The sequence below is a fragment of the Vulpes lagopus genome, chromosome 7 (genome assembly GCF_018345385.1).
Source record: "Vulpes lagopus strain Blue_001 chromosome 7, ASM1834538v1, whole genome shotgun sequence".
Taxonomy (NCBI): Eukaryota; Metazoa; Chordata; class Mammalia; order Carnivora; family Canidae; genus Vulpes; species Vulpes lagopus.
In genome coordinates, this window is record NC_054830.1 from 62,901,538 (window position 1) to 62,916,493 (window position 14,956).

Below are 14,956 nucleotides of genomic sequence, written 5' to 3' on the forward strand. Positions count from 1 at the left end.
TCACTGTGTGCCTATCGTAAATAAATAAAATAAAATTTAAAAAAAAAATAAAAGGGAAGGGGATACCAAGTTATTATGAGAAAAGCCAGTATGCATATATGTGTCTAAGCACGACCACTGATTTTAACTGAGGGAAAGGGTGAAAAGAAGACTTTAGTGATGCAGTAATTTACACTGAAATCTAATGCATGAATTAGAATTAACCAGCTATGGTGGGGAGATGGGCATTCCGGATGAAAAGAAAAGTAATACGAAGGCTCAGAGATGGAAAGGTTCTTACATGTTCAAGAAAATTAAAAGGCAGTGTGGCTAAAGAAAATGAACAAGAAAGTCAGAGGTCTTTAAGGAGATAGGGGAGAGGTGGGTGGACATCAGATCGCACAAGGCTTTGCAGACCATTTGTGGAATATCCAAGAAGCAAGGGGAAATCAATCATTTAAGTGTTTAGGCATGGAAATAACAAAAACCAATTAATATTTTTAAACACCAAATAGGTTATAGAAAATGTATTGGAGGGGAAGAAGTCTGCCTATCGGGAAACCATCACAAGGTCACTGTAGTGGGCCAGGAGAGAAGCGGCAGTGGTTTAGATAAAGATGATAACAGAGATAAGTGGACCTTGCCAGTAGACCTTTGTAAGTAGTCAGCTGAGGTGACTCAACTGTAAACATATGCACCCACTGTCTGCCAATCTTTGGATTGGGAAAGCATCAGAGTTGGATTGAAAAGGTGGTGATACGTGCTCCACAATTAATTATATCATCTTACTCATTACTGTAGCTTCATTCATTCATTCATTCATTCATTCTTTTCTTTGTCAAACATTTACAACTATGAGGATCTATAAGAATCTGTAGATGATATATAAGACTTTGGAACTAGTTTTCTCCCCGTAACTGAGATCTATCCCATTCATACACTACCGATGGAATGGAAAACATTTTTAAAACAAGGCACTCTCAAGTAATTCAGAGCATATGTGAAATAGCCAAGATCAACATGAACACGGGAAGGGGAAGGCAGACTCTAGACCAAACTGAAAGAGGTCAGTATTATTGGATCCTGGAAAGAATGAGAAAGAAGAGGTTCTGTACAGTTGGGAAAATCCTCTGGGATCATGTCTTATGGTATAGGTTGAGTGCGTGGCTGACTTCTGGAAAAAACAAGTCAAGTGCCCTCCTTTTTCTCCTCTTTCAAGCTAGAAGGGCATGCTTAGCAGACACATAACAGAAAAGGGCCCTCTAGCTACCCTGCCTGTTTCGATGGGCTGGGGACATCCAGGCTCCTGGAGCCAGAGCTCACTGTGGTTTCTGCTCTGCTCTCTGAATAATCTAATTACCCATGGAATCGAAAACCGTATGCCAGCCAGATTTTTAAAAATTTCTTCTTTTAGATTCTGCTGCTACCAGCTCCTTTGACTTATCCTGAAATTGTGTCCCATCTCTTTCAGCCACGTTGTTGCAAATTTATTATCTAGAATGATGATGACATCATCTGGAGAGGGACCAGGGCTGTGGTCATCCAGCTCCTCTTTCCACATTACATAGGCAGCTTCTTCTCTCCGCTTTCAGGCCATTAATTTTTTAAAAGAGGCCTTGCTTTAAATATCCACAGTGGTGCTTTCAGCTGTGACACAGAGAAGGTTTCCCCTTTCAGAGCCTACAACACGTGCCTGCTTCTGATTGAAGGCTGCTTGCCCAAGTGGGCATTTGAGATCCCTCAGGGTGTCTCCTGAGAAGTCCTTGGTCAAAGTCATGCTAAAGGCACTTGTTAACTTTGTTTCCAGTTTGGGAAGAGCAGGGGGCTGCGTTGTAGATAACGGGCTACAAATCGGAAGATTAGAACAGCTTCTTCACAAAACATCCTTTGTTGCAGGGTGTTAATAATTCCTTTACACCCTGGCATCCTTCATTGTGAAATAGAAATGATGCTGTCTCTCATTTCCTACTTTTGGGATTTTGGGAAGACTTGGAAGAAGTAGTAAGTTTTGTAAAAGCACTCTGAACCTCATACATTCCAAAAGTCTATGTTGAGCATTAACCATGTTAAATACTGTACTCAGCACCAGGCAAATTAAAGAGTGGTGAATAAAATTGGCCTATGTGCTATACTATGGGGCTTATAACTCAGGAAATAGATGATTAACAATGACTGAGTAATCAATGATTGAGTAATCAATGATGATTACTCATACAAATAAGCATATCATCACAAACAAAAATGCATGGAAAGGAAGGGTGGGTGTCATGGCACAGGACAGTATGCTAAGGAAAAGGAAGTCAATATGGCATGGTTCAGAAAGGCCACTCTGAGCAGTTGACATTTAGATTAAAGCTTGAAGGCCAAGGAAGACCCAGCCATGCATAAGGTGTATATGCAGTGTGTGTGTGTGTGTGCACATTCACGTGCCATGCATCAGAGGGAGAGACTAATATTTCAGGCAGAAGAACTAATCTTTGTGAAGGACACTTAAAAAACCAAACGGAGACTGATAAGCCTGAAGGCCAATGAAGAAGGAACTGGAAAGTGTTATCCACATATAAGAAATAATAGTTGTACATTTTGCAAGCCATTGAGTGAAAATGGTCAAGCTAAAATGCATCCAAATAATAGATTAAATTTTCCAATCAAAGTACAGAATGCTAAGGGCTTATTGGCAGGTGCCGCAAAAATGAATGAGTCCTCATACCTTGTCCTCAGATAGCTTACAATATGCTAAAGGATATAAGGACAAAAGAAAAAACCAAAACTCACTAAAAATACAAGAAAAAATAAACAAATGCTTAAAAAACAGAGGATATAAAGTTATGGAGGACAAAAAGGATGGAGAGATCACACCTTTTGGAGGGGGTTTGCATGTGAAAGAAAGCTTCCACATGTAAAGCAGCATGTAAGCTCATACTCAAAGATGGGTTATATTTTCACCCATGATTCTGACAACTGTGACCATGTCACTGTCTGCTTTTTAACTTTCTATTGAAGCATCTAGTATATAGTTGGCTGAAATATAAGGATAATCATATTGTGTGAGATCAGGACCACTTTTAAACTCTTTCCTTTTCTGTTTTTTCTTCTTTTCTCCTCCGATAAACCAAAGAGTAAGGGGGAAGAAGGAAGGAATCTCTGAGTCTGTTTCCTTGCTATTTGTTCATATGAACCCGTTTACCTACAATATTATGTCACCTCACTCTAGTTCCCACCTATTGTTTAAATTGATAAAGGAAAAAAAAAAATAAAAAAAAAATAAAAAAAAAAAATAAAAAAAAAATTGATAAAGGAACCCCATTCATTCATTCATTCATTCATTCATTCATTTCTCCACTCATGTAAACAAACCCAGCACTTTCAATATTCACAAATCAATCAAAAGATACATCACATCAATAAGGGAAAGGATCAGAACCATATGATCATTTCATTAGGTTCAGCAAATGGATTTGACAAAGTACTACATCAATTAATGATAAAAACCTTCAACAAAATAGGTTTAGAGAGAATATACCTGAACATAATAAAGACCATATATGAAAAACCCACAGCTGACATCATACACAATGGTGAAAAACTGAAAAGTTTTCTCCTATGGTCAGGAACAAGATAAATATGTCCATACTTCACCATTTTGACTCAGCATAGTACTGGAAGACCTATTCACAGGAATTGGACAACATAAAGAATAAAAGGCATTCACATCTATAAGGAAAAGTAAAACTCTCTACTTGCAGATGACATGGTACTATATGTGGAAAATCCTAAAGACTCCACCAAAAAACTACCAGAGCTGATAAATGAATTGTGTAAAGTCACAGAATATAAAATCAATGTAGAGAAATCTGTTGCATTCCTATACACTCATAATAAAGCAGCAGGAATGGAAAATAAGAAAACAATCCCATTCGTAGTTGCACCAAAAACAATAAAATATCTGGGAATGAACTAAATTAACCAAAGAGGTGAAAGTCCTGTACTCTGAAAACTACAAAACAATGATGAAAGAAATTCCAGTACTGGAACAAACAATCCTAGAATTTGTATGGAACTACAAAAGACCTTGAGTAAGGGGTGCCTGGGTGGCTCAGTTGGTTGAGCATCCAACTCTTTGTTTCAACTCAGGTCATGATCATGAGGTTGTGGGATCAATTCCTTTGTTGGGCACTGTGTTCAGTGTGGAGTCTGCTACAGATTCTTTCTCTCTCTCTTTACTCCTCCTTGCTCGCATGTTCACTCTATCTCTCCCTAAAATGAAAAAAAATATTAAAAAAAAAGACTTTGAATAGCCTGTTTAACAGACTCTAATAGAACAGACTCTATTTAACTTTAGAGAACAAATTGATCGTTACCAGCGAGGAGGTGTGTGGGAAAATAGGGGAAATAGGGAATGGGGATTAAGGAGTACACTTATCACAATTTAAAAAATAGTAAAATGATAAAAAAAATTAAAAAAGGTATAGATGAAACCCAACACTGTGCTCAGCATAGAGTCTGAAGTATCATAGACATTCAGTAAATGCTTCTTAAATGAATGAAAGAATTGAGCTAAAAGAAGTGTTAGGCAGAGGCAAAATCACAGAGGCATGAAACATGCTACAAGAAACATGCTACATACTTGGCTGAAAGAAAGAACATAAAGAAGAAACCCAAGGAAGAGAAGCCTCAAGTAATAGATGGGGACCAGATCACAATGGGTCTTGGGTTTTAAGCTCGGTCTTCAAGACTTTGGGACATCCACCAAATGGTTTAAATAGCTTACAATAACACCACTACCACCAAGCTAACAATAAGCAAACAAACAAACACAACCCCAGAAGGAGCTGCATGATCTGCATTTCATCCCTCCTCAGCCGCACACTTGCGCATGAGGGAAGTCACTCACCCCTTCTAAAACCTATTTTTCACTTATATAAAGTGCATAGAAAGGTAGTCTGATTGTAGCTTTCGACACACACATTTTATACTTTCTGATATTTATACTAATTTTAATTCTTTTTCCTTTACCTATCTCAAAGCCAATCAAGTGAGAGTATTTTCAAGCTTTTAAGTCAAATATCCTTTTTTGACTATGGCTGCCAGAAAGGAAGTACCTCAAGTAGGCTGACCATAGAACTCAGGTTGTCTGGAACAAACTGCCCTATTGTCCTATGCTTCAAGCTTATCATTTGTCCAATGTTTCCATTTTTAGTAAAGTATGATTTTTAAGAGGAGTTTTATTTAAATTAGCTAGGATGGTGTGGAACCCTCCATGTTGTGTTCTAGACTCTACGGTGGTCTCGTTTAAGGGAGTGTGAGACACACGGCTTCCTTGGTACACTTTAACTCACAGCTAAGCCTGAATGACAATCATCCATAGCCCCCCCCCCTTTTTTTTTTCATTTCAGACACTTTCTACACTTAAAAGAACCAACACTTCCCTTTTTTGACTCAGCACACAGAGAGGGCTGGCTAGGAAAAGCCGCATCTTTCCTGATTGCACAGGTGCTGGAACAAGAATCCAGTACTGCTGCCCCTGTTGGCTAGCTGGTATAAATGCCCTAATGCCCGAGCACCTGCCCACAAGCTTCCAGATGGAGGAAATGGTCAGGTGGATCTTTTTTAAAAAACAAACAAACAAACAAACAAAAAAACCAAACATTTTTGTTTATTAACCAAAGGGAGAGAAATCAGAGTAGTATAGACTCCTACTAGTCCCTCCTGTAGCCTACCCACCTAGGTAGGCCCGGCCGCCATGGCCCTGCCCCCACCCAGAGCCACGTTCCCATGGAACCAGGGTCCACTGGGAAAGGAAGAGGAAGTCAGCAAAGGTTAGAGGCCAAGGAAGAAGGAAACAGAACCGCTAGGTAGACAGGCCTAGTAATATCCTTTGGTCCTTCACTCTCAGTGGAGAAGGCTGAGTGCCCCGGATCCAAACCCACAAGAAGAACTAGGCAGGGCTCATGTCAAAACCCCTATGTGTGAGGGGTAGAAGGTGGCCCAAGGTCAAGAGGCAACTCTCTCCAGGGTCAGTCCTTGCCAGATGGATGCTGGTCCAGCCTCTGAGTTCTGCCTCCATGCTAGGTTCAGGAAACAGATCCAGGAAACAGGTGTGAGAAATAAAGACCAAGCTCCCTTTCATCGAGTGTGGTCCAAAACACACCTGCTAAGGGGGGTGGGTATTATCTACCGTATGGTGTAAACTGACAGCTACTTATTGCTTTACTTGCCTGGTAATGGTTTTTAAACTTGCAATGAATCCTTTCATTATCAATCGGATAAAAAATGAAACTGCATATTAATAAAACAAAAAGAAGTACTGAGTTTCTGAATCTACTTCAAAAGATATTTAAAAGTTGTTTTGAGACAACGCTAGATGGGAACTAAAGGCACCAATGGCAGAAAGTCGGCTTAAAATGTTCTTCGGAGCATCTAGATTTGTAGCATGTATGAAGAGCCCCTGTGGTTAAATGGATAAATTTATATTCTGTACTTTATTGGAATGAACTGAGCATCTTCATTTAATATCATAAATAGATACACTTATTTGATGAGTTTTCGTTTAGTAAAAATATTTGTTGAAAAAGCCGTTTGGTTCAATTAAGGGGAAAAGATAGGACCTGTAGAAGATATTTGGGCTCAGGTATTTACACATTTTTTAAAAAATATTTTTTAAAAGTAAACTCTACATGCATGATGGGGCCTGAACCCATGACCCCGAGATCAAGAATTGCATGCTCCCTCAACGGAGCCAGCCTGGCACCCCTCAAGTATTTATACACTTTAATGTGAAAAATAGAGTTGAATAGTTTCCTCTACTTAGCAGAAATTGCTCTGCGCTTCTCAGGTACCTCAGTATCTGCAGAGAGCATTTTTCTCAGTATTTTATCTACTGACAAGAGTCAACTGAAGGTGCCAACAATTTTCAATTTTTTAACCATAATACTGAGAAAGATTGCAAGCAATTTTGTGAAAATATCATGAGTAAAAAGACTGCACTGAGAGCAAAAAGCATTCTTCTGAAAACATCAGTGATACTAAACAACTATGACAAAGAAAATCATTATCTAAATATTTACTTATAAAAATGGCTTCCTTTTAGATAATCAATACATAGAATTTAAAATCAAACACTCCTAAAAAAAAAAAAAACATTCCTCAACGTGTACTTGAATTCATGTTATTTTTTTAAAGAATTTAATTTTTGAAAATAGCTTTTGTACAGTACCACTTTATAGGTCCACCAGTAGGATAAAACCTCACTGGTCAGGCTATAAAATATATTTTGAAAAAGAAACTATAATTATAAATTAGGTTACATATTAACATACAAATACATAACATATATTATATATTAGTATCAGTTATACAATTAAGATAATTATGTAATTGTTATAATACTTTTAGTGCCCCTTTAGTGTCTTAACACTGTGAATTATGTGGTTTCTTTAAAGTCTCTTTTCCCTTTCTTCTACTGTTATGGGTGGGAGAGTCTGCACTGTATGAATGAAGGTCTCTGTCCTTGGATTCCCCCATGAGAAGATTTACATGCGGATCCAAGCCCGAATAAAGACAGCCATAAGGGAAGTAGCAAGCACAAAGCAGTTTATTAAAGTGAAAGTACACTCTCAAGGTTGGAGAGCAGGAAGGTTCTGGGAGGTGGAACTGGCCCCCAGGTTGTTTGAGGATTGGATCCTATTAGGTCTCTCTGGGCAGGAGGAGCTGTGACATACACTGGGGTGGTCTCTACTGCAGGAAACTCCCACAGGTTGGGAGGGAGAGTTTTTGACCTCGTAAGATTTGTACTGGAACAGTCGTGGCTGCCTTCCTCCATGGGGTAGGAGGCTGTACTCGCCATTACTCTGGGGCAGAAGTGGAAGAGGAGAGCGCATGCTCTACACCTGTGGCTCTTGATCTGTCAGGCCCAAGGTCTTGAAAGCCACAAGGTCAGGATATTGTGCCCTGGGGGCTTTTAATGTGTAGCATATTTATCACCATCCTTGCCTGCAGCTCATGTCTCTATCATTCCCATTCAAGGACTTGGGACTTTGCCTCCGGGGTGTAGCTTCTACTGAACACTATGACCAGGTGTAGGTTATGTCTTAAGGCCAGACTTATTTATGTTCCCTCTGTTTTAACAGAAGTGAATATAATGAAATATTTTTTTTCTCCCCCAAATCAATTCTAGACACCGCCTCCACCCCATCCCAACAGTTACCTATATTTGAAGACTTATTGCATGATCAAGGTCTCTGGAAGAAAGTCTTGCTATGGGGCCTTCCTGATAACAGAGAAGGGTGCCCTCCAGATTAATCTACCTTCTTCCTCTGGCCATGAACAGTAGTGGAATAATATTCCCAGATTACTTAAGTTTTACCAGAAAATTGCATGGCTTTCATCTTTGTATCACAAGGAAATTACAAAAGTTTTGTTATCCTTCCACTTGCATTCATGGCATAAGGAATCTAAGATAGGTCTCTTGATTGTTTAATTTTCCTAATCTCCTCTGCATCAGTTATCACTTACTGTAAAATAAATATAAAATTTAGGGGCTTAGGATGCTATTTCACTTGCTCACAATTTTATGGGTCAGAAATTCGGTCTGGGTTTTTTGTTGGGCGTTTTCTTCAGCTGGTCTCATTGGGGTCACTTGTAACAACTGGCAGTTATATGGCAATTTAGTTAGAGCTAGAGGGTCTCATATGGCCTCACTCAGGAATGGCAGTCTGGCAGGCTGTTAACTGGGATGCATCTCTAGTAGGTGAGCTTAAATTTTTACAGATTGTGGTTTGGGGATTCCAACAGAGACAAAGCTGTGATGCAGAAGCACTTTTCAGGCCTCTGCTTTTGTCACATTTGCTAATGTTTTGTTATCCAAAGTAACTCACACAGCCAAGCTTAAAATCAAAAGGCAGAGAAAAAAGCTCCACTTTCTCATGGCAGGAGTGGCAAAGACACATTGACAAAGGTGGACAATATAAGGATGGTAGAGTTGTTGTAGCCATCTTTACAAATAATTCACCACATTGTCTAACTTTTGCTCACATTTAAAATGCTCTAACACTCCAATAATGACAAAACTCTGATGTACAGCACAAATTAGATTGCAGTGAGGCACATCTCTGGGTGATGCCTTTCAAGAGTCGGCCGCCCTTATTACAGTGTGGGTAATAAATAACCCTTGCCAACTTTACAGTTTGTTGTGAGCTAGATTGATATTGGGGATATAGAAATGCCTTTTAAATCACCAAGCAGATTTATCATTAATCAAAAACTAGCACAAAACCCACCCCACCACTCTTGATACTCTATTCCTCACTAATTTCTCGAGTCTGTATTTTATTGACACTTGAGAGTTTGAACCACATATTTCCAAACCTGCTTCTCTGCTACTTTGTGCAACTTGTCATTCACCACATTCAGCAATTTAGGATACATGTGCTAAGCATCATCTAAGTGTCAAGTCATTGGAAAGTTAGGAATGAAATCAGGAATAATCCTATACTCTAGTTCTTGACCTTGGCAAGCCAAGCAATCTCAAACCTACTTTTGGGAAATTTAAATTTAAGTGTCCAGACTAGGCATGGGAGGTGTCAACCATGATCCTTGGACATCTCTCTTGCCCTGAATCACTGTATCATTCTTCCTTGTGTCTCCCCAATCCTTATAAACACTGTGACTGTATGAGTCAAACTTCCTTATTCACTTTGTCTAGAAATATCCTCAAAATCCCATTTTCACACTACCTTTACAGATGAGCAGAGGCCATGTTACTCAATTCTGCATCCCTGGTATCCTTAGATAGGTCACTGGTAGATATGTAATATACCCTGAATAGATGAAAAGACAAATTGATCAATACATAATGCCAAAGTCTTCCCTTGAATTAATTTTTTTCCAGGCTTTTATTACTTTGGTTCTAGCCTCATGTTAGAGACCACTTTCAACCAAATATTGCTACAACTAGTCACATCAGTTTAAAAACTAGAAGCTTCAAGTGAGTGTTTAGTTTTGTGATTGGAAGTATGCAAGAAATGATTAAGTGATCAATATGCATCAGATGATAGGTTCTAGACCAGACTCTGCTGCAATGTAGCTATGTGAATTGATACAAATCATTTGTCCCGAGGGGCCCCAGTTTTCTCCTCTATTAATCTAAAGACAAGTGGGTCATCATAAGGGAGGCAGTGTCCCCTTGGATTCCAGCAGGCTGCATTAGCCTTCCAGTGGGTGGATGAGGGTAACAAGTTTCCCATGGCTCAGATGATCTCATGCCTTCCAAATTACCATTGATGAAATCGAACAGGAGAAGGCTATGTCAACTCTCCTCTTGATATCACTTCCAGTAATAAATTTGGAGATATCTCCAGTAATGGGTGTGAGCTCAGCTTACTGGACCTGTTTTTCTCAGAATAGCTTTATAGAGAATGTTCCTCATAGGCAGATGCCTGCTTTTATCACGCCATATATCAGTGAGTGAACGACCATGAAATCCCTGCCTCACTGTGCCAGCCAAATGGATAAACAGGAAAATACAATCATCTCACAGCCAAATAACCACTGGCATTTATATTGCTCAAGGGGGAGAGGGACCACGTGCTCATATATTGTTTCGGGATCCATTCATTCATCCATCAAGCATCTTCTTACATGCTCCTTCCCCTAAGTGTCTGGGGAATGGTGCAGGGGTGGGGTGAGGTGGGGTGGAGGTAGAGGTGTGAGGGGAAAAGGATGAATTATCACTGGACCAAGTCCTTAAAGAGTTTATAGACAATTGGGAAGGATAAGATGTGCACAAGAACTTATTTTGTCTTTTGGCAAGGTCATTTTCACATTATTTACTATTTATTTGTTAATTTATCAATTTACTCCTTTGGAAAACTATAGCTCTTTTCAGGGCAAGGACAATGACTTGCTTATTTTCTTTAGCTATCCTAACCTGAGTTGGCTGCCTCTACTTCCCTATCAGAATACTTCTCAGATTGGGTGTTAACTGTATCCTTCCTGTGGCCCTTGAGAAACAAGAGGATAAAGACTGACCATGTCTTGCTTAGCGTTGCGTTCATTCATTTATTCAGCAAATAGTAATATGGCTTCTATTATATGTTAGGTACTTCTGGGCATGAAGTCTTCAGCCATGAATAGAAGAGATATAGACAATATATGCAGAATCAGACAGTATATGAATATAAAAGAAAAGAGTGAATTAGAGGATGATAAACATTATGAAGGAAAGGAAATCCAGCAAAGGGTAGGAAGAGTCAGCATGGGATGTGACTGTAATCTTATATAGTCAGAGAAGGCCTGAAGTTGGAAACTTTAAGAGAAAATTTGAAGGAGATAAAAAAAAGAGGCAGGTTGATCTGTCCAGATCATTCTGGGTAGAAGGAGGAGCAAATACAAAACACAGGGTGGGAACATGTTCAAGGGACAGAAAGCGGGACAATGGCTGGATGGAAGTAAGGGAGGGTCAGAGTAGGGATGAGAGCTCAGATCATCTGAGGCTTTAAGGGCACTGGGAGTCATAGCTTTGAGTCAGATCCTCCAGTCATAGTACAGCTCTTGGTGCTCAAAAACTATGTGTTATATGAATATTGAGTCATGTTTCTGATGCAGGAATCAGAGTCAAAATATCTGGGTCTTACATCCAACACTCATTCATGTTGGTCACCCAACATTCAGTATAAGCTCTTTTTGTACAGGGCTGTGAGGGAGCAATAGCTAGATGAAGCATTAAGGCACTCACTGGCTCAAACTTTCTATTCTAAGAAGAACCAACCAAGCTCACTGGGGCTCAGAGGACTGAGAGATGGAATCAGTGCAAGAGGCCAACTGTTAACCCTGTTAACACTGGGCATAGCTTTAGAGGAAAAGCAAAAGTCAGGAATGTAGGACGAAGAGAGGGACATCTCAGGAAAAAGGAATATCATATGAAAAAGCATAAAGAATGGAGAACATGTTCACTAAATGTGGAAAAACCAAGTATTGGTGGGACAAAGGGCAGATGAAGGAAAAAAATAGGTACACATGACGTACAGACCATGGCTTGAGGCCAGATAGCAAAGACTTTGACTACCAAGCTCAAGTATCAGTAGTGAAGGAAGAACCGTGGATGGTTCTGGAACAAATAATTGGCAAAGCCAAGGAATCGTTAATAGCCAACTTTGGTTTATCAAAGGAGGGAGAAAGCTATCAGGGGTTGTGATGAAGTCTGACCTAGGTCTGTGGCTGAAACAGCAGGGAAACTGAGTGAAGGGTATGCAGGAAACATGGAGAAAGGCAAATCCCCATGACTGACAAACATTGTATGGGGGCAAAGGAGTTCTCCTAACCTACAGTCTCTGCAGGTTTTTATAATAACTGTTTATGCTCAAATATTAATCAGTGTGACTTGTTCATTTCCTCTGTCTTCTTTCCTTAGGGAAGTGATTTAGAATATTTTGAAAACTCCCACACTTTCAGAAATGCACATCAACTGTGTGCTGTGGCTCAAGTAGAGTCTTCTTATTTTTTTAAAAAAATATATTTTAGAGATTATTTATTTATTTATTCATGAGAGACACACAGAGAGAAAGAGGCAGAGACACAGGCAGAGGGAGAAGCAGGCTCCATGCAGGGAGCCCGACATGGTACTCGATCCCAGGACTCCAGGATCACGCCCTGGGTCGAAGGCAGGTGCTAAACCACTGAACCACCCAGGTGCCCCTTAAGTAGAGTCTTCTTAAGTGCAAACTCCAAGCAAGGATCATTCAAAAGTGGCTAGAGTGTGAACATTTTTCAGAAAGGGATGGAGTAGTGCAAATGTCAACACAACTGAAACGTGTTTTCAGATGTGACATTACCTGTGATATGTGACACACAGGACAAAAGAATGAGGTACTCCTTAGACATTTCACTCAGGAGGGGCTGTGTAATATGGTGGTTAGGAGTAGGAGGTCTGGAAACACACAGGCTTGGTTCAAATCTCAGCTGTTATACTTACTAGATTTGTGACTTTGGACAAGTTCATTAAACATTCTGTGTTTCCATTAACTGATGAGTAAGGATGACCCCTAGAAGGGCACATTCTATTGTGTCCACACACCATGTCCAGACTTAGCCACAGTTTGAGTAGCCCATATACACAAACACATGTGATTATTATTGCCATTAAAGAAGCAACGTGATGGGTAGGATACAATCTCAATCATGGTGGCGTGAAGGGCACTGCTGTGAGCACCTACACACTCGGAGCATCTTGCTAGGCAGGAGGACCAACTCTAGAACACAGTGGCACAGCTGGGAGATGAAGCCCAATCAGGCTCTGGCTGCTACAGTAAGATACACCTGGTTCAAACTCCTCACAGAGAAAGCAGAAGTTTGAAGAGATTAAGTGATTTGCCCACAATCCCAGAGCTAATTAATGGCAGACCTGGAACTAGTACCAGGTGTACCCGAATTTCAGGTGAGGACTCTTTCCAACTAATCCCCTCTCCCCTACAATGTTCTCTCCAAAAAGAACCCACACTGGCACTCACTCTCCATGGTCTCACCCCATTCACTAAAAGCCATGGCATAATTAAAGAATCCACTTCTTTCTCTGTGTAGTCATTTTTCCCTAAACAGCCCCTAGATTCTTGTCCATGACTTGAAAGTGAACTTCATGTACCACTGGTGACAAAATCAAGACAGGGAGGTGCCTCAGCTGCCCCTTAAGCTCCCACCGGATGTGATTCACCAACAAAAACATCCTTCCTGCCAGGCAAACGCCACCTCTCACTTTCCACCTGAGGCCTGATTTTCCTGGGTAGGGTTTCCTGGTTAGACAAACTTGTGTGCAATGTGTGGGATGGATGAAGGAGGGTTAAAATAGCTAAGCCACAAAAGGTTACTTCTAAGCTTAGTCTCTTGAAGTTCCAATCTCCTCATTCTTTTGTATTGAAAACCATGCTTTATCCAGAAAAATCTCCAGAGAGTGGGTTGCTAGGTTGTGGGAGTAATTAACCTTTCCAGAATTAACATGGGGCCAGAAAACAACTTGTTGGGGGCTGGCATATGATATATCCGTCTTAAATTAGAAGTCCAGCCTTCCAAACTCAGCAAGCGATGGCCATCTTCAATGTGCTCTGGTTAGACCACATCGAAAGTGTTGCATTTCATTTCAAACTCTGCATTTATTTTTCAAAATGAAAGGATATGTATCGATTGCTTCTTAATATAAGAAGTAATTTGTGCTTATTTTAAAACCTTCAAGTAGTACTAAAGTATATAAAGTAGAAACTAAAAGTCCATCACCCATAATTCTACTCCAGAAATAACCACAATTAATGGATCGAACTTACAGACTTTTTTCTGTGTTTACGTTTGACTGTATTTTTTTTCCTTAGGAAAATAAGATTATATTAGTATACATAATGTCTTGTAAACTATTTGTGGCTTTCAAAGAGGTTGTGCTTTTCCTTCTACATCAATATTTATAAAGTTATTTTTTTCTTTTAATAGATTCATTGATTTATCACTTTTTGATTCATTCACTATTCATCTTTAAACAATATTTATTGAGCACCTATTATGTGCCAAGCATTATAGTAGTGTTGCTGATTGAGGGTTTTTTTGGTAGTAAAACATACATAGAATTTACTACTGTAATCATTTTTAAGTGTACAATTCAGTAGCATGAAGTATATTTTCACTGTTGTATAGCCATCGCCATCATTCATCTCCAGAATTTCTCCTTCTTCCCCAACTGAAACTCTTTATCCATTAAACAGTAACTCCCCACTTCCCCTCTCCCTGGCTCCTTGCAACTGTCATTTTGCTTTTTGTCTCCATAAATTTGACTGCTTTAGTAAGTGAAATCATACAATATTTGTCCTTTTGAGTATGACCTATTTCACTTAGCACGTCTTCAAGGTTCATTCGTGTTGTAGCGTGTGTCAGCATTTCAGTCCTTTTTAAGGATGATTAATATTCCATCATATGTAGATACCATAATTTGTTTAACCATCCA